General features: G+C 46.3%; 1 long non-coding RNA gene and 1 other non-coding gene across 3 annotated transcripts; one reads left to right on the top strand and one right to left on the bottom strand.

Moving 5' to 3' along the window:
- The first annotated feature begins 98 nt into the window (after positions 1–98).
- Positions 99–12,364, top strand: LOC148118799 (uncharacterized). Of its 2 annotated transcripts, none has more exons than XR_015735761.1 (4): positions 99–236; positions 9,843–10,404; positions 11,042–11,111; positions 11,856–12,364. It is a non-coding gene; the product is annotated as an uncharacterized LOC148118799 (long non-coding RNA). The 2 variants fall into 2 exon arrangements; XR_015735762.1 differs by having other exon boundaries at positions 106–236; positions 9,838–10,404.
- On the bottom strand, positions 3,305–3,366 carry LOC148118800 (U7 small nuclear RNA). The gene has a single exon (XR_015735812.1). It is a non-coding gene; the product is annotated as a U7 small nuclear RNA (small nuclear RNA).
- Positions 12,365–19,064: the final 6,700 nt, after the last annotated feature.

The following is a 19,064-nucleotide window of genomic DNA, read 5'->3' on the forward strand; positions in this document are numbered from 1 at the left end:
AAGCCGGCGTCCCCTCCTGCCCGCTGCGATGGGAGGATCCACAGGCAGGGAATCCCGGGTTGGTCCCTGGGTGTGTGCGAGCGCGTGGTCTGTGAGGACGTCTGGCCAAGGCGCTCGACTCTGAAGCGGGGATGCAAATGTGTCACTGTAGAGCGCAGCCGACCTCGGTGGCGGCGGCGAGAGGGGCAGAAGCCCGCGGCAGGCGTCAGAGCGTCGGTCCCCGAGGCTGCCTGAAGGTCTGTGAGCATGGCCGCTTGAGACGAGCCGTGCTTGGGGGTCTGGAATTCACTCCCGAGGTCAACGGCTCTTCAGTTACGGGAACCCGAAGACGCTTCTGGGGCTGGTGCATTGCGAAGACAGATTAGATCTGCTGGGTGTTAACCGAATTTAGAGAGGTCACAACCAGTGCCCCAAGCCAGGGCGAGCCGCCCAGCCAGCATATCCTGTGTATGGTGGTGGTTCGCGCCTTTAATTCCAGGTCAGCTAGAGCGCCTCAGTGAAGTCTTGTCTCAAACACACACACACACACCACACAAAATCCGAGCAATAAATGGCGAAAAGCAGGCAGCTTTAGGAAGAGGGACAAAGAGATTGTTAACTCTAGTGAGCCCTTTTCTGTCCTGCCAGCCAGCTCCCAAATAACAACACGGAGAAAAGCTCGACCTTAGGCTTGTCCCACTAGCTCTCATAACTTAAACGAACCCATATTTTTATTAACCTATGTTCCACCATGTGGCGTTTATCTCCCAGTTCGCACCTATTTCCTCTCCATGTCTGACTTTCTTTACCCCCCCCCCCCCCCCCCCCCCCCCCCCCCCCCCGGCCCCAGTCCTCTCTGTTCCAGGGAGTCTCGCTAACCTCTCCGTCTAGCGATTGACCTTTCAGCTCTTTTATTAAGCCAGTCACTGTGACACATCTTCACGCAGTGTACAAATACCCCACAACAGTTAACCTCCCCACAAATGGCATTTTGTGGTCGGGGGTCCTGAAGTGAGATTAAGGCTTAAATATAGGACCATGAATACGCACGTCTAAGCAGTCCAGATCAAGGTGTGGTTCCAAACACTGGGCTTCAATCTCATCCTTTAAGGTGGCCTGACCAGATAGAACTGTGTGAAATCTCTTTCTGGGAGACAAATTCCTATTCAGGTTGAGGCCTTTCCCTTCTCCCATCAGGAATCTTCTGTGGGAAATTCCCATTATTTTTTGGGGGGGGCATCCATTGTTTTATTAGTCTAAGAATAAGATTCTCTCTCCTCTCTTTTACACACACACACACACACACACATTCTCTTTAGAATACCCTTATTTCTGCCAGGTCTGTTGAATGGATGCTAGTACACAGGCAGAACTGTGTTTGAACTGGATATCATGTGATCTAGGAAAAGGCAGGGAAGGGCTGGTAGAGCACTTCCTTAGCACGTGAAGGACCCTGGCTGCACCCTCCAGTCCCTAAGAGAGAGTGGGAAGGGAAGAGAGAAGGGAAGGGAGGGGGGAGTCAGGAGAGAGAATAAAGAGGGCTTCTAACTTCGAGAAAGACTGACTTGAAGAAACATCTCAGGTGGATTGTGTAAGGGCTGACTAGCCAGCAATGGAAGGGGAACCTTGGACAAGTATCACCACCCAGGATTCAAAATGTTTGTCAGACCCGGATTATAAATCTAACACCCACGGATGGTGGATGAATCAGCTGGCAAGATGATGCCAACGTCTGGGGGAGGAACTTAGCTGGTTGTTAGGTGCACAGTGATCACACCTGAGTCATTAGGTGAGGCAAAGGATGCTTTGCAGCTATGACAAAATGTCACAAACGGTGGGTTTACAGTTTAGGTAATGGATATGTAAGTGTTGACCCCCCCCTCCCCGCAACCCTCTTTCCCACCCTCCCTTACTTCCACAAGCAAAGTTTGTTCTTTAATAGGCAAGAAAATGAAAGCGTAGTAATGAATAAAAGAGCTGAAGAAAGTTGAGGAGCTAATTAACAAAATTTTAAAAGAGGTTTGAGTGGAAGTATGCTGTGTGGGTAGATAAAGCTGCCCCGCCTCCAAAGCCATAGGTTATTAGAGCTCCCAGTGCCAGCTGTGAACTCCCGTACAAATGGTTGGCAGGGAAAATTCCCGAAACCACTAAAGCAGTACAGACCATCGCCACAGCTATTGCTTGTCTACCCAAAATGACCGGTAAGACCCTTGGGGTCATCACATATGTTGGCCACAGAACATGAAGAAATTCAACTGGAACTGGACTGGAAGCTTCCTCCCAGTTAGCACTCACGAGGCACTATGCAGGCTGATTGGGGAGGATTGTCATCAACAGCCTTACTCCGTATGGAGCCAGTGGGCCACAATACTAGGCAACCTGTAGGTAACTCAGATCCTGCTGAGTCTAGAAAGGTGGCAACCAACCACTTTTCTCATTGGATTTGAAGCCTGCTCTGGAGGAGGAAATTCACTTCTGGTACTGTAAAGCCAGTCAGAAGCCTGAGCTAGGAGAGGCCATAAACCTTAGTAGGAAAGCTGTGTCTGTTGTCTTATTAAATGGACATGATGTACTTTGCAAATGGCCTTCTAAATAACTATGTTCCCGCCCATTACCGCGGCTGTCAGTCTCGGTTAGAGAAGGTTCTTTTTGCAGTGATCAGCGGTGACTGCAGAGACTCATAACTAGTCAAAGTACGGGGAATTATTGCCCAGCCATAAAACTAGGACATCTGTGCCATCCATCTCCTCCAAGGTTCACGGGACACTGGAGAAGATGGAGAGAAAGCAAGAGGAGCTGGATGCGGTGGCGAATGCCTTTTATCCCCACACAGAGGCCAGCCTGGTCTACAAATTGAGTTCCAGAACAGCCAGGGCTTCACACAGAGAAACTCTGTCTCAAAAACAACAACAAAACTAACAAACAAAAAAGGAAAAAGAAAAGAAAAAGAAAGCAACAGGAGGGGAGGGGCCATGTGTAACTCTTCTTGAATACTTGAATACTTGTTTTTTGTTTGTTTATTTGTTTCGGTTTTTTGAGAGAGGGTTTCTGTTTCTCTGTAGCTTTGGAGACTGTCTTGGAACTCACTCTTGTAGACCAGGCTGGCCTCGAACTCACAGAGATCCTTCTGCCTCTGCCTCCTGAGTGCTGGGATTAAAGGCATGCAGCACTACCGTCCAGCTTTGAATACCTGTTCTACTTGGGAACTAATAGATTATTTGCAGGAGACGGGACAGTCAGCACTGTCATGGAAGGAGCAGGGACTTTTGGGGGGCCCCACTCCTGCTTGAGGATTGATAGGTAGTTATTATTTTTTTTTTTCTGGAGGGGTTTTCCGGCAAGAGCCAGAAAACCTGCTGGACAAATTCTAAAAAAGCTGTAACACTTAGGCAGTTAGATGTTAACAGGGTGTGTGTGTGGCATTTTTTTCTTTCTCCTGGTGACAAACTCTCCCTACTATAAACACCCTACTGAAACTCAGTGGCACACAAAAACTCACACAAGTGTGAAAGGAGAAGGGCTATTAGGAATTGGGCAGACAACAGGGCAACAGGAGAGTGTTTGTGTGGGTATGATGGAATACATTATGCACACATATTAAAATATCATAGCTGGGCGGTGGTGGTGCACGCCTTTAATCCCAGCGTTCTGGAGGCAGAGGGGGGTGGATCTCTGTGAGTTCAAGGCCAGCCTGGTCTACAGAGTAAGTTCCAGGTTAGCTAAGGAAACACTGTTCCAAACAAACAAATATGAATGTATAAATGTATATACATATATATATATATATGACTGCCTAGAAGTATTTTTCTTTCCCGTGTGTTTGTAATTGTTCATCATTAAATCTCGGTGGAAGAAGGTGGCTGGGAGAAATGAGCATTGTTGAAGCATAAACAAGACCCTGGACATCACACACAAAAATATGCCTAGTGAGAGCAGAGGTTCCTGGAGAGAACCTTAGTTTAGAGCAAACCTCTGCAAGCCTGGTTAGCATCTGTGATGTGGAGAGGATGGACTGAGGCAAGTCCAGAGGCAAATTACCTTGGGTCGTTTTCAGCCTTCTTAGCAGTCACATAGTACCCTCTCCTGTGACCTAACATCTTGGTGACCGACCATTAAGTCCTTCGGCAAGTACACACATTCCTAGCTTGCACCAGCCACAAGGTTAAGAATGCCATTCAGATAGCTTCTGTGACCCAGGGTTGAGATGTCCCTCGTCTTTCTGTGACCCACCTACCCGATGTTCCTACCATTGTACTGAAAAAAAAATGTCTTGATTTATAATTCCTTGTGCTTGTTCGTTTTGTTACTATAAAACTTCATGGAACTGTTACCACATTAGAACATGGAAAATATGGGGTAACCTAAATCTGTGTCCCTGGGCCATGCTCACTTATATTTGGCTCCAGAATAAACTCTTATTCCCTTTGAGATGAGAGTTGTGTTTTCAGGTTGACAAGAGTCACTATTTAATGAGGGTTTAGACCTGTCACGGTGGTGGATGCCTTTAATTCCAGCACTTGGAGAGGCAGAGGTAAAGAGAGTCCGGAAGTTCAAGGCAGTCTGGTCTCCTTAGCAAGATCCAGGCCATTCAAGGCTACCTAGAGAGACCCTGTCTCAATAAACAAATACAAAGAAATAAATACATAAATATACAAGATATATTTAGTCTACAGAAGGCACTAGGTTTGTGCTCCAGCACCCTCTTCCACAAAGGGATTCAAAGAGGATAGTATCCTGAAAGTGTATTAAACTCAGTGCTTTAAGCAACCAGAAAGCTGGAAATGAAAACTTATATACTTCAAAAATTTATTCAGGGACTGGAATGTAGATGAATGGTGGACTCCTTGCTTCTCTAACATGTTGTAAGACTTAAGTTTGACCCATAAAAACACACGCACACATTCACACACAAATTGGCAATCATTTGCTCAGAACCTAATATGTACAACATACTATGTTACTACATGTGGAAAATAAATTGGACAAAATCTATTAAAATCTGTAGAAAAGAAAAACATGATATAAACACAGTACTTACTTTTGTTGTATTTTATCATAAATAGTTTTACTTATCTGACAAACGTAGAAGCATGATGTGGAGAAAATATCTCAAATGAGAAAATAGCCAATTGACTGGAGAAGCCAGCAGAGGCTTTATGTACTGGTACCTGTGGAGCGGAAGGGGACAGGGAGGGTCTTCATGAAGAGAGAGAGCCAACAGTAAGAGAAAAGGAGGAGTGCGGTTTCAGGACGGCAGTGCCTAGCATGGGTCAGACTTGAGGGTAGGGTGTCCATAGGGATTGTCATAAGGTAAAAACTGTGCGTAAGAAGTAAGTGTGGGGGCTGCAGCCGTAGCTGGAGGGTGGAGCATGGACAAAACCTCGGGGTCTTCAGCGGGAGCGCGGCAGAGTCTGGGAAGGGGAACTGACTGAAGCGTGAAGACTTTCAGTAGTTCGGCGAGGTTGTACTTTCAAAGCTGACAGTTGCTTTGTGACTGGCCTGGAACTTTCTATGTAGATGAGGCTAGCCTCCAAGATACAACGCTCTGCCGGCCTCTGCTTTCTGAGTGCCCCCAGGACCGGCTCAGAGTTGCTTTTTTAAAAACATCATCTAGTTAGACCTAAGCTTTGAATCTAGTATAAGACAGTTTGAGCTATAGGAGGCTGTGGCCTACATCAAGTTCCTGGGTAGCAGGAGTTATATAGGAGACCCTGTGTATTAGGGCGGGGGTACAGAAATGTCTAGAACAAATTGCTTAGTTGGCTATTTTGGAGGAGAGTTGGGAGGTAAAATTATGAGGACTTTTGTCTCTCTCCCCCAATCTATCTTTTATTTTGCCTTTTTTTTTTTCTTTTTTGGTTTTTCAAGACAGGGTTTCTCTGTGTAACAGCTCTGGCTGTCCTGAACTCACTTTGTAGATCAGGCTGGCCTGGAACTCACAGAGATCCGCCTGCCTCTGCCTCCTAAGTGCTGGGGTTAAAGGTGTGCACCACCACCACCTAGATATTTTGTCTTTCTTTGTTCTATCTTTTTTGTTTGCTTTTTTTTTTTTTTTGAGATAAGGTCTCTTTAGCTTTGGTTGGCCTGGAATGCATTCTGTGGACCAAGTTGACCTTAAAGGCACAGAGATCCCTGTTTCGGCTTCTGAAAAGCTTCAATTAAAGGCAGATGCTACCACACCCATTCCCTAATCCGTTAGTGATTTTTACTGATAATCTCTGTACAGCCCCTCCTCTCCTCCTGTTTATCTAGGGAGAATCAGCCTCAGATTCAGGCGGTTTCCCAGAAGAGGAGATGGCCTCTGGGTAGAAAGGCCTTCCAGGCCTAGTGAGGTCCTGTGGCAAGCCGAGGAGGAGTGTGAGCTCACTAGATTCTTCAACAAAAATTCAGGGTCAAAGACCGTGTCTATAAACCTAAGCCTGGGTGGTGGCGTGTAAAATGATCGGAGTTTGAGGAGAGCCTAAGGTGGATAATGAGTTCCAGGTCGACTTGGGCTCCAGAGTAAGACTCTAACTTAAGGCTGAACAAAAGAGAGAACTCAGATGTAGCCCAGTTGGCATTAGGTCACAAATGATGCCCCTGCTGGAGGCCACACCTGATATCCAAGGCAGTAACTTCCCTAAACTAAAGCACGTAGCAGCACCAGAGTAGGGAGGGATAATAAGATTAGTTCCTAAATTTTGACTTTATACCCTATCTAGTTTCAGTACCTTCACTGATCAGCTACACTGAGACTTAAACTTGCCTTCCCATCAAAGTCTCTAAACCTAAAGACTCTTATTTGTTCTGTGGGTAGTTGTTGGGTCTCTTAGCCCAGCTTCCTCCACTTTAAGTAGCCAGCATCACTAGAGGATATACCTCTCCTTAAACCCATCTGTAATGATCTGTCTCTTTAAGAGACAAGCCACGCCCACTCCCTCCCCTATCAGCTGAGGCAGGCTGATCTTCCACTTCCAGCCTGAGTTCTCTTTTTTCCAGCTCCCTCTCAGAGAGGCAGCTTCCATCTCTTCCTTCTCTCTCTCTCTCTCTCTCTCTCTCTCTCTCTCTCTCTCTCTTTCTCTCTCTCTCTCTCCCTCCCCCTCTCTCCTTTTTTCCCTTCCCCTCCATAACCCACCTAATAAATGTCCAATCTCACTCTGCATGGTGTGCCAACCATCTGTCTCTCGCCTGCCCACCATGGCCACATGGCTCACTGCCGGGGATGCCCCCGGGGACCAGCCACCTTCGGAGACCTGCGGCATGGTCTCATGCACAGTCCCTGCCTAGGACTGACCCCTGCCTGCCCCCGCGGATCCAGCAGCAAACTACTCGGGGATCCGCAGCAATTTTTATTTTTTTCATTACACCATCTCCTGTATCTCTCTACCAAATCTGGAAAGAATCTCTTATTTAAAACGTTTGGCATGTGTGCCTAATATAAATGACGTGTGGGCTCCATCCTTGGCACCTCTTATGCCAGGTGTGGTGATGCAGGACTGTAATCCCTGCACTTAGGAGGTGGAGACAAGTGGGCCGAAAGTTCAAGGCCATTCTTGACTGTGTAGGAAGTTTCAGGCCAGTCTAGGCTATATAAAACCTGGTCTCCAAAAACTACACAACCAAAATAGGCTGAAGGCTACTTGTGCCAGGGCAGCAGCCCTCTCTGCTACAGGCTATGCACTGTATCTATACAGCCTTTTCTGCAGCCAGGACGTGGGGCTGGAGAATCTGACACTTTATGTTGACTTTGCTCGAGGCAGAACGATGGAGGTTGTCTGTACTTATGGGATGGGGAAGAATGTTCTCAGAGAATGCAGCATGGAGGACGTTGAGGCCCTGAAGGAACGGGAGGCCATTGGAACAAGCTTGCTCTTAAGAAGTGGTCGGTATACTCTTTGGAAGGCCCAGGGGGCCTGTGGCTCTGAAGTCTATGAAACCCACGGTGGAGCCGGGTGGTGGCGGCGCACGCCTTTGATTCCAGAACTCGGGAGGCAGAGGCAGGCAGATCTCTGTAAGTTTGAGGCCTATAGAGCAAGTTCCAGGACTAGTTCCATAACTACCCAGAGAAACCCTGCCTTAAAAAAAAAAAAGTCCAAACAACACCTTCCTCCCCCAAACTATTTATTTCTCATATTTCTACAAGTTTCGATTAACTAGATTAGAAGTAAGGCATGGAGAGTTCAGTTCCTGGTGAGGGCTCTTTTCCAGACACAAGGGATGTTGAGGTCGGGAGACTTAAGAGGGGACAGCTTCCTTTTAGTTTGTTTCAACGATACTGGGTGTTGGGTCCAGGGGGTTGCGCAAAGATGGGAACAGACCACCAAAGTCTAATAAACCAGAAGCAAACTTTATTCCAGAAACCAGATTCCAGAAAAAAAAAATACATAAAATAAAACATCTCCATGGGAAACAAAAAGCTTATCAGCTAGCTGGGACCACAGCCAGAGATGGATTTTGTAAGCCTGTGGTAAAGACCGGTTTCTGAACCCACTTTTTTACAATAGGGGTACTAAGCGTTAGGTCTGAACAAAGGAATTTTTACAATCTCAGGTAAAACTCAGATACAGATTGCCTTACTTTACAATCTTCATTAACAGAGTTTTTCAGCTAAACTAGTGTTCGTACTTAATCTACTGCCTTCCTTGGTACTTCCTGGTGGTGTTTTCTGAAGCTCTATGCTCTCCCTTTTGATGCTGCCAGTTTCACATAGCAGGGATCAATGCATAACCCAGAGGTCGTATATCTGTCTCCTAAAAGTTGACGGTCTTTAATCAAGGATGGCCGGGGGTGTTAGGCTCTCGGTTTGCAGAGATGCTTCGGCCTTGTAAATAGAGCTACGGGTTGTAAAGCGGAGTAGCCCACTGTTCATAGTTAATCCTTAAGTTGCTGACAGTCTGCTCTCGTTCTCCTCGGCTTACAGCTTTATATTTCTTTATTGCTACATTCTTATTTTTGGCATCTACATTTTTATATTCTTATTCTTGGACCCTTCACTGGGGATCTCTTCTGAAAGTCTGAGCATGCTAAGCACACATTCTACTTCTGAGCTATACTCCTGGCCCCCATTCCCCTCTGGAAGGCCTATGTTGGATTGGAGGGCCACCCTTATTTAACACAAGCTACCTCCTAAAGCCCTACCTCCAAAAGCCTTGCTGTGGGTTTACAGCCTTGACATTTCAGTTTGAAGGGAGCATTATCACTCTGCTCTTTTGTTGCCGTTGTTTGAGGTAGGGTCTTCTTAGGTCCCGGCTGTTCTTGACATTGTGGCAATCCTGATTCTACCTCTGGGGCTGGGCCTACAGGTGCGTGCCACAATTTACGAGTTTTCTGCTTTTAATAAGTGAAGCTGCTGTGTGGTTGTGGCCCCGCCTTTAACCCCAGCATTCGGGAATCTGAGGCAGGCAGATCTCTGAGTTCAAAGCCAGTCTTGGTCTACAGAGTGAGTTCCAGTACAGTCAGGGCTACGCAGAGAAACCCCATCTCGAAAACAAGAAAAACAAGAATAAGTGAAGCAATATATAAATCTTTTTAGTTTATGTATTCTTTTTCCTCCCTGACTTTCCGGCTGTCATGATTGTCATGAGATCTCCTGCTAAGTCATTTATCAGTTGGTGCCTGAGCCAAATTTGTTCCCAACTCAGTGCTGGGACATGGAAGGGACATGGACATAAGTTAGGCCATTCATTCCAAATGTAAGACTCCTCTGAGAAGTAAAGTAGGCCATAGGACTCCCTAGTGGATTTTCCTTTTTTTTTTTTTTTTTTTTTTTTTTTTTTTTTTTGGATAGGTTTACAAGTATCCCCAGTTGGCCTAGGATTTGCTTTGTAGCTGAAGTTGACATAAAACATCTATCTGATCCTCCTGCCTCCACTTCCCCAGTACAGGATACAGGTGTGCACCACACACAGTTCTTGTGAGGAGCTAGAAATTGAACCCAGGGCTTCATGCATCCCGAGCAAGCACACTACCAACTGAGCTGCGCACCCTGTTCCAGCACCCCAGAATGGAACCGCCTTGTGAGCTCTCTTAGAACTGTGAACTGCATCTCCGCCTAAGGTCTGTCTGCACCCTTCCTGCATCCCTTCCTTTAACTGGGCTCAGCCCCTTTTTGGTGTCGGCTGGTTCTTCCCCCCGTTTGCCGTTTCAATCTCCTTCACAGACATTGTGTCTAATAAATCCTATGCATGTATGGAAGTCAAATCCCCAAATATCACCAACAAAAGAAAGCCTGTTTATACTTACCATTGTGTGAGAGATCTGCGACCTTAAGAGAGCTGAGGTGGTGCTGCAAAGGAGCAAGAGCAAGGTCTGAGCTTCTTGAGATTCTAGGAGGGGAAGATGGATATGCTATCTTAGTATTTTAAGACTAATGGAAACACCAAGGAAAGATGGTTAAACCAGGGTCTGAAGAATACAGAACAGACGCTGCTGGTTTCTATTAAAGAGGTGAGTTTTTCAGCTATTTTTCTATGATGTTCAATAGAGATGTTCCCTTGGGCACATCTCTTGAGATAGTACAGTTCTGCTGAGAACAACAGACCATGTGTGGGGTGGTTTCAGCCTTCACTGCTGGTTTCTTCTTGGCCTTTACATGGGATGACAGACTTACACAGGTGCAAATATAATAGGCAAAAGCATCTTTCATTTTTTGTTTTGTTTTGTTTTTTTGCTTTTTGAGACAGGGTTTTGCTGTAGTTTTAGAACCTGCCCTGGAACAAGCTTTTTTTTTTTTTGTTTGTTTGTTTTTGTTTTTTGTTTTTTGTTTGCTTGTTTTTTTGAGCCAGGGTTTCTCTGTAGCTTTGGAGCCTGTCCGGGAACTAGCTCTTGTAGACCAGGCTGGTCTCGAACTCACAGAGATCTACCTGCCTCTGCCTCCCGAGTGCTGGGATTATGGGATTAAAGGCGTGCGCCACCAGCGCCTGGCAGGAACCATTGTTAAATGGAGAAGAAAGGTGGGTGACTGACTGCTGTAACTCTGTATTCGGTCTACATAGCCAACAAGACTTGATCTCAAATACCAAAGTCTATATCACTCTGACATCATGTCACAGTGCACCTGTTTTTCTCTCTCCCTCTCTTGAAGCAAGGTCTCAACATGCAGCCTATGGTATGAAGACAACACTGTAGTCTTCACTGGACCGCTGGGATCACAGGTGTGCTGCCGTACCATGACCATGACTGCCCAGATCCCACCAGCTCCCTCCCCGCCCCCCCCCCCCCCGACCTGCCCAGGGTTTCATGTAGCTCTCACTGGTAGGCTGGTTTGCGCGGAAATTTAAAATTCTTTATATCATATGTATGGGTGTTTAGCCTGCACCATGTCTGTGTACCACATACATATTTGATACTCAAGGAGGCCAGAAGATGGCATTGGATCCCCTGGGACTGGAGTTTTAGGTGGTTGTGAGCAGCCGTGTGGGTGCTGGGCACCCATCCTGGGTCCTCTGCAAGAGCAGCCAGTGCTCGTCATTGCTAAGACATCTCTCCAGCTTCCTGGTGGCATTTATTTATTTATTTATATGTGTTTTTATTTGGGTGTGTGCATGGGTGTCTATGTGCATATACATATGCACGGGGTGGGCTCTCATCTGAATGCATATGTATAGGTCAGCTTCAGGTATGTTCCTCTGTGCTCTCAATTTTGTGGTTTGAGAGAGGATCTCTTACTGAACTTGGAGCTTGCAGTTTTAGCTAAACAGGCTGCCCAGCATCTCCTGGGATCCACCTGTTACGGCCTGTAGTGGTTTGAATAAAAATGGCCCTCATAGACCCATAGGGAATGGCACTGTAAGGAGGCATGGCCTTGTTGGAGTGGGTATGGCCTTATTGGAGGTAGTGTGTCACTAGGGTGGGTTTTGGAGTCTCAAAAGTGACTAGTGTCTTCCTGCTGCCTGCAGATCCAGATATATAGAGAACTCTGCTCCTTCTGCAGCACCACGTCTGCCTGTATGCCACCATGCTTCCTACTATGCTGACAATGGACTACTCCTCTGTACTGTAAGCCAGCCACAATCAATTGGTTTCCTTTATAAGAGCTGCCATGGCCATGGTGTCTCTCCACAGCAACAGAAACCCTAAGACCTGCCCAGCACTGGGATTGCGGGCCTGCCCTGCTGGCTTTTCTCAGAGATGATGAGGAGTCCGGCTCGGATCCTCAAGCTTGTGTAACAAGCACAAACCTTTACACACTGGGCCATCACCCGGTCCCCTGTGATACCATTTTGCAAGAAATTACAACTGGGGGAAATTGGGCGAAAGGTATTTGGGATCACTTTGTACTTCCTTCTTTCTCTTTTTTCTTCTTTTCTTTCTCTGTGATAATCTCACATTTCCCTGTAAATCTACAGTTAGTTCAAAACAAAACATTCAATTAAAAAAAAAAACACAAAACCAACCAACAGATCAAGCCTGTCTGTCTGCCTTATTCTCGTAGCTTTTTGGCAGTACCTTGTGATTGTCTAGTAGCCTTTTTTTTCCCTCCACCCCCCTCTCTTTGAAGTCCAGGAAGGGTGTCAGTTCACCACAGGTGTTTCTGAGGACACTTCTAAATGTGCCAAAAAAACCTGCTATTTGCCAGTGCGTGAGGGAAGCCATGCTAACATTTCCTTGGCAAGTTTCTAAGTAAGGGATTATTATTATTATTATTTAATTTTACTGGGTTTTCTTTTGAGATAAGGTCTCATTCTGTGGATCTGGCTGTCTTGGAATTCACTATGCAGACCAGGCTGGCTTTGAATTCACAGAGATCCAGCTGACTCTGCTGGGATCAAAGGTGTATGCCTCCCTGCCTGGCCAGTGTAAGTAGTTAAATCAGGCATTGGACCCATGTCAGTTACAGCGTGATTTCCCATGGGAGAATCGGGAGAGCTAGAATGAAGCTTTCTTATGTGAGGGTCTGGAGAGGTGGTTTAGTGGCTAAGAGCTATGACAACTCTTCCAGAGGACCTGGGTTCAATTCCCAGCACCCACATGGTAGCTCACAGTTCCAAGGGACCTAACACCCTCACCCAGACATACATGCAGACAAAACACAGATGCATATAACATTAAAAGAAAGGTTTTCTTTTGTGTTCCCCAAGACCTGAGAGGAGAACAGAGCTCGCCACATGAGGAATCCTAGGTTTTAGCTAGTGCTTTAGCTAGTATTTAATTAGGACACCTGAAAAGATGTCATGAAGAGACGCTAAGTGTTTATGGAGGCGCTAGAGGGCCGGAGCTGACGCTGGCTCTCTGAGCTTTGGCCGACTGACCCATTGGGTCTGAACATTCATCCCTTCATCTGGAAAGCCGGTCAAAGAGAACCAACCATGCCAAGAGAATTACATCGAAAAGTACAGTGTTTAGCGCACCGTCTTGACATTCAGCAAACACCAGTTCTTTCCCACTTGTATTTCTCAAGCAGCAAAGCAGCTTGTAGGTCGAAAGGCTGTCTTCCTGTTGCCTGTCGGCTGCCAGGGCTCAGCACCACCGGCGGGAATTCAGTCGAAATGAAAGGGAGCTCTAGAATTGTGTGACTTAGATTTAGACCAACACGGGAGCAAGTTGAAATCAGTCGTGCCTTAGAACACACTGACAACTGTCTCACATTTCATGTTTATTTCCCCACCCTGCCCCGGACAGAGTTTTTCTGTGTATTTCTGACTGTCCTGGCACTCGCTCTTTAGACCAGGCTGGCCTCGAACTCACAGAGTTTTTGGGTTAAAGGCGTGCACCACCACTGCTCAGCTTTGTTTATTTCTTTAATCAGGGCCAGTTTCAGTCTCTTAGAAAATAGCAGGAGGCTGTAGAGGAAAGGTCAGGTGCTGGGTGGGAAGCCTGTTCGGTTTTGCGTGGTTGGAGAGATGGCCCAGTTGCTTGCAGCTTTTGTAGTTCAGTTCAGCGTCAGTGTCAGGTGGCTCAACGCTGTTTGTAAAGGCTTCTCCAGCTCTAGGGATCAGACACACCTCCAGCTTCCATGGACTTGTTCACACACACACACACACACACACACACACACACACATACAAAACCAAAAAATCCACTCCGCATTCCCTTTGCCCAAAACAAAACAAAATATCTAGGAACATTGAGAACCTTTTAGCTGGTATTTAGCAAAATATGTATTTTAAATACTTTTTATGGAAAAGCCTGTTTTCCTATTTTTTTAAAATACATGGCTATACAAGGCCATTTTTATGCAAGTATATAATGTTCCTTGAGTATATTGTCTTGTCCCTACCTACCATCCTCCTCTTTATTTCTTTTTTAAAATTTTAAGTTGATTGACAGTGTCATGCATACATAGGATACATTTTGATTACTCTCTTCCCGCCTTCTCTTATCTCTCTCCTGTCATTTTCTCTTCAGCACAGTGACTGCGCCTTACTCTACAGCTATCTCAGCCAGCAATTGCAACTTGGCAGTTACCGGGCTGCTTGTCTAGCGACGGCCTGGCCTCTAAGGCTGCAGCCTGGGGAGGATTCTGCTCCCTCAGGCACCGGTCCTGTAGCTACTGCTTTAACTAATTCTCAGTCGTTCTAATTATGAATCAGACTAGAGATTCAAAGACTGGGGTGGAAACCTTCAAGCTCAGAGAGGCTGGGTAGCAGCCACCTAACTCTCTCCTTGCTTTCGTCCACAGAAGGCCTGGGCTTCCGCATTGCCAAACCAGAAAAAGCTGCGCCACTCCAAACCCCACCCCACTACTTCCTGTGTGTATCTCTCTCTCCCAGATGCCCTCGGATGCCCTATGATTGCTTTCTGTCCATTAGCTGCCAATACAGTCTCCTAACCCAAGGTTAATTTTATTTAATTCACACAAACTCAAACTCAGGGTTCATGGTATGATTGAATATCCCCCAATACTCTCCTACCCCTTTCACCTGGGTCTTTCCTAGATTCGTGATATCTGTTGGGTGACCAATTTTTTTAATCACTGCCATGTCTGTGACCACTGGATGTGGACTGTCCTCTGGAACCTGGTGGACTCACCAGTGGGTACAAGCTTGAAGGCAATGGTTCCGCTGGCTCCGCCTTTCCCTGACTATCGATAGGAAATAGTCCAGCAGTGAGGGATGAGGCTCCCTAAGGTTCTCCCTCATCCTTGCTCAGCTATTGATGAGACTATTCTGGTGCCAGTCTGGTGTAGTCATCTGTATTTGTTGAGAGCTCATGATTACATTGGCTGTATATTGTCAAGATGGCGTTTTTTTTTTCTGTTCTTGTCCCTGTCTTTCAGATCTTACAGTTATCCCATCCCCTTCTTCCGCAGGGTTCCCTAAACCTTACCCAGCTTTAACAGTTATTCTTAAAAGCAAAGTTGTGTTTGGGAGTAGTTCAGTGGTAGAGCACTTGCCTAGGACTCTCCCACAGTGACTTGCCTTCCATTGAGTCCCACCTTCCAAAGGTCTCTTCTCCACTCCTCAGAAGCCCAAAGGCTGGAAACATGGTCCTTTGGGGGACATTAAATATTTAAAATGCAACAGTCCTCAGAAAGGCTTCTGGCAAATAACCCATCCCAAGGTGAAAGGGGTCAAAACACACAAACTTGATCCAAATCTTTGCTTCAAGATCAAATACCAGGATTGAGTAAAAAGAGATAATTTTGCTGGCGTTCATCTTTAATCTCAGTATTCAGAAGGCAGAGGCAGTGTTAATCCTACTGACTGAGAGTAAGAGTACAATCATAGTTTAAAGCCAAATTTGAAGCAGGCTCTAATTAAATTCTAGCCATGCGGCTGGACTCTGGCCAGGTAGATACCCAGTTTCTTGGGAAATGGCCCTGAGTCACAGTTGCCACAGGTTAAGAAGAAAAACCCATAATCCATTGTATTTCTCATCAGGTCCAATCAGGAGCAAGTATACAACCTGACGTATTTCCTGCCTACACACCTCCCACCCCTATGTGATCAAGCACAGCTGGTGCAGTGAGTCAAACAAACTTGTGTAGGGGAGTGAAAGCAGGTGGCTTCTTATCTCCATAAATAACAGCCGCCAGCATTTCAGGGTCTCTCTGTTCTCGGGCAAGGGGCTTGCAGACCAGAGGCATTTTTGTTTCATGGCTCTCTTAGGCATAGTAATGAAAACCGAAAATTCGATTTCGGCTTTCACAGAAGGCTGATGGTTCTCTATGAGTTTGAGGTCAGTATGGACAGTTTTCTTTTTCTCTTCTTTTTCTTTCTTTCTTTCTTTCTTTCTTTCTTCTTCTTCTTCTTCTTCTTCTTCTTCTTCTTCTTCTTCTTCTTCTTCTTCTTCTTCTTCTTCTTCTTCTTCTTCTTCTTCTTCTTTTTTTTTGGTTATTGTTTTTTCCAAGACAGGGTTTCTCTAGCTTTGGAGCCTGTCCTGGAAACTAGTCTCTCTGTGTAGCCTTCCTTAGCTATCCTGGAACTTTGTGTGTAGGCTAGGCTAGCCATGCAGTCATGGAGATCTTCCTGCTGAAATAAAGACATGCAGCACCACACTCAGCCAGGATTCCATCCTGAGCTTTAGGACATGGACCGACAGGAACTGTGGGAGTGAAATTTGTTCTGGGGACTCACTGGGTCTCAAACACTGCAGGTGGGTTGAAGGTTCTTCAAGGTCACAACTCCACACAGTTACAAGGAGGCAGACACAGGGAGATGTGGCTTCTTGGTGAAGCTGAGAGGTCTTGTCTTTTCACTCAGCAGGCTAGCACCAACATTCCTTGAGGAGATGGGGTATTATGAACTGATTCTGAAAGTCCTACAGCAGCAGGCGAGGGAGAATCAAAGGGACAGTTCTGAAGGTGGTGCCGATTCCAGTTTTACTTTTGGGTTACTATAATGCGTGCATTTTTTTTTTTTTTTGGAGACCCGGTTCTATGTAGCTTAAGCTAGCCTCAAACTCACTATGAAGCTGGGTTGGCTTTGAACTCCTGATTGTCTGGCCTTCACTTCTCAAGTGCTGGTATTATAGATATGTACCACCGCTGGGGATTTAATTTAGGACCACATTCATGTTAGGCAAGGTCTCAACTACTGAACTATATCCCCAACCCTCTTTGTTTTTTCCTTTGAGACAGGGTTTCTCTGTGTAATAGCCCAGGCTGTTCTCAGACTCACAGAGATCTGTTTGCCTCTGCCTCCTGAATGTGCTACCACCACCTGGCTCCTCCAGTTTTTGTTTTTGAGACAGGATCTCATGGTAGCCTTGGCTGTTTTGGAGCTCACTGCACAGTCCAGGTTGGCCTTGAACTCATGGAGATCTGTCTGTTTCTGCCCCCCAATTGCTGGGTTCAAAGGTTTGCACCACCACACCTTGCCCCACCCCTCAACCCTCTTCTTTTTAGTTTGACAATAGTCTTACTAAGTAGTCTAGACTGGCTTTTCATTCACTCTATACCCCAGGCAGGCCTTGGACTTGAGATTCTTTAGCTTCAGCCTTCAGAGCTCTAGGGTTGCAGGTGATTTCCATCGTACCATCATTATAAGCAGCTAAAAATGAAAAGACATTTTTTTCACTTTGCGTGTGTGTGTGTGTGTGTGTGTGTGTGCATGTACTCACCTTCATATGCCACAGTGCCTATGTGGTAGTCAGAGAGCCGCTGGTTGTAATAGATGGTTAGTTGGTTTTTCACCTTTCAACACGTGGATCCTGGGGATTCAGCAGTTCTAAGGAGCTCTGTTACTTCCCTGTGAGAAGACAGAGAAGACTGGGCCGTGGGTGTAGCTCTGTTAGCAGAATGCTGGCCACCGCGTGCTTGATGCCTTGGGTTCCATCCCCGGCGTTGCAGGAGACTAAAGGTGGCACATGCTAGCACTTGGGAGATGGAGGCAGCAGGATCAGAACGCAAAGTCATCCTTTGCTGTATGCAAAGTTTGAGGCTAGCCTAAACTACAGGAGACCTTGTCTCAAGTGCGAGGGAGAGGCGGGGTATGGTAATCCCAGCACTCTGGAGGCCGAAGCAGGGGATCTCTGTGAGTTCGAGGTCAGCCCAGTCTATAAAGTGAGTAGCTAGGGCTACACAGAGAAACCCTGTTGTTTGGTGGTGGGGGGGAGAAGAGGGAAGTGGGGGAGGGAGGGGGAAGGAGAGGAAGGGAAAGAAGGGCTATTTTAACTTCACAGCTGCTCACAAATGTCCCATATTTCCTGTTGATGCTCAGCACAGGCCTGAGAGTAGCGCTCATTTTGTCCATCCTGCGAGGCTGCGTTATTGTATTGCACACACACTGCCATTCGTTCCGTCAGCAGCAGGATGGACAGTCAAAGGAGCGCACTGTCTACCACTGTCACCATTCTCTGATTCTGTGCTTAACCAAGAAGGCAAAACATGTAGGGATAGCTGTGCTATAAAATGGCAAGCGCTTCAGTAAGTGTCGGGACAGGATAGAAGGCCGGCTAATCCGTACTTCAGCACTGTTTCCTCAAAGATGCATAGATAGGTGAGAGACTGGGGATGGTGGTGCAACACACTTGGGAGGTGAGGCAGAAGGATCAGGAGTTCAAGGTCATTCCTCGCTGTGGGGTGAGTTTGAGGTCAGTGTGAGCTACGTGACACCCAGTCTTAAGACAAGCATGGTTTGAGTAAAACGCTGTAGCTATTTAATAAGTGCACATGGTTGAATGGAGTGTATCGTCTGTATTCTAGCTTCAAGTTGATTGCTGACTGATTCCAAGCTGGTCATTTAGTTCTTTCATACCACAAAGGCCAAAATTAATAATGGATGAACTCATTCCAGTTCTTATTTTTTAATCATCCCAGTTCTACGGAGCAAGTGGTCCCGTGCGTGTTCATCTGGGTGATGTTCACGCGCACTGTACTCCCCTGTGACGTTTCGCACACAACTGTTTGTTTCTACCGTTAATCTTTCCTTCAGGAACCGCGAGAGACCGCCTCTGGCTGTCTTCATCGTATTGTATTAGATCTTAGAAAGACACAAGTCTGATGTATATAATGTAAGAGACAGGGAGGAGGCTAACACCTGGAGGAGAGAAATTCAATAAAAGTTTGTTTCCCCAAGGATGGATGTGCCAGAAGCAATGACTTGAATCTGTGAAATGATCCAGCCATTACTGAACGGTGGAAAAAGCCAGGTTGAAGGGCGGGAGTTCCCCCTCTCTTTCCTTTGCACTGGACATTTGCTCCAGTGAAAAATGGGGTTAGAAGC

This window comes from Myodes glareolus, chromosome 20, assembly GCF_982192425.1.
Source record: "Myodes glareolus chromosome 20, mMyoGla1.1, whole genome shotgun sequence".
Lineage (NCBI taxonomy): Eukaryota > Metazoa > Chordata > Mammalia > Rodentia > Cricetidae > Myodes > Myodes glareolus.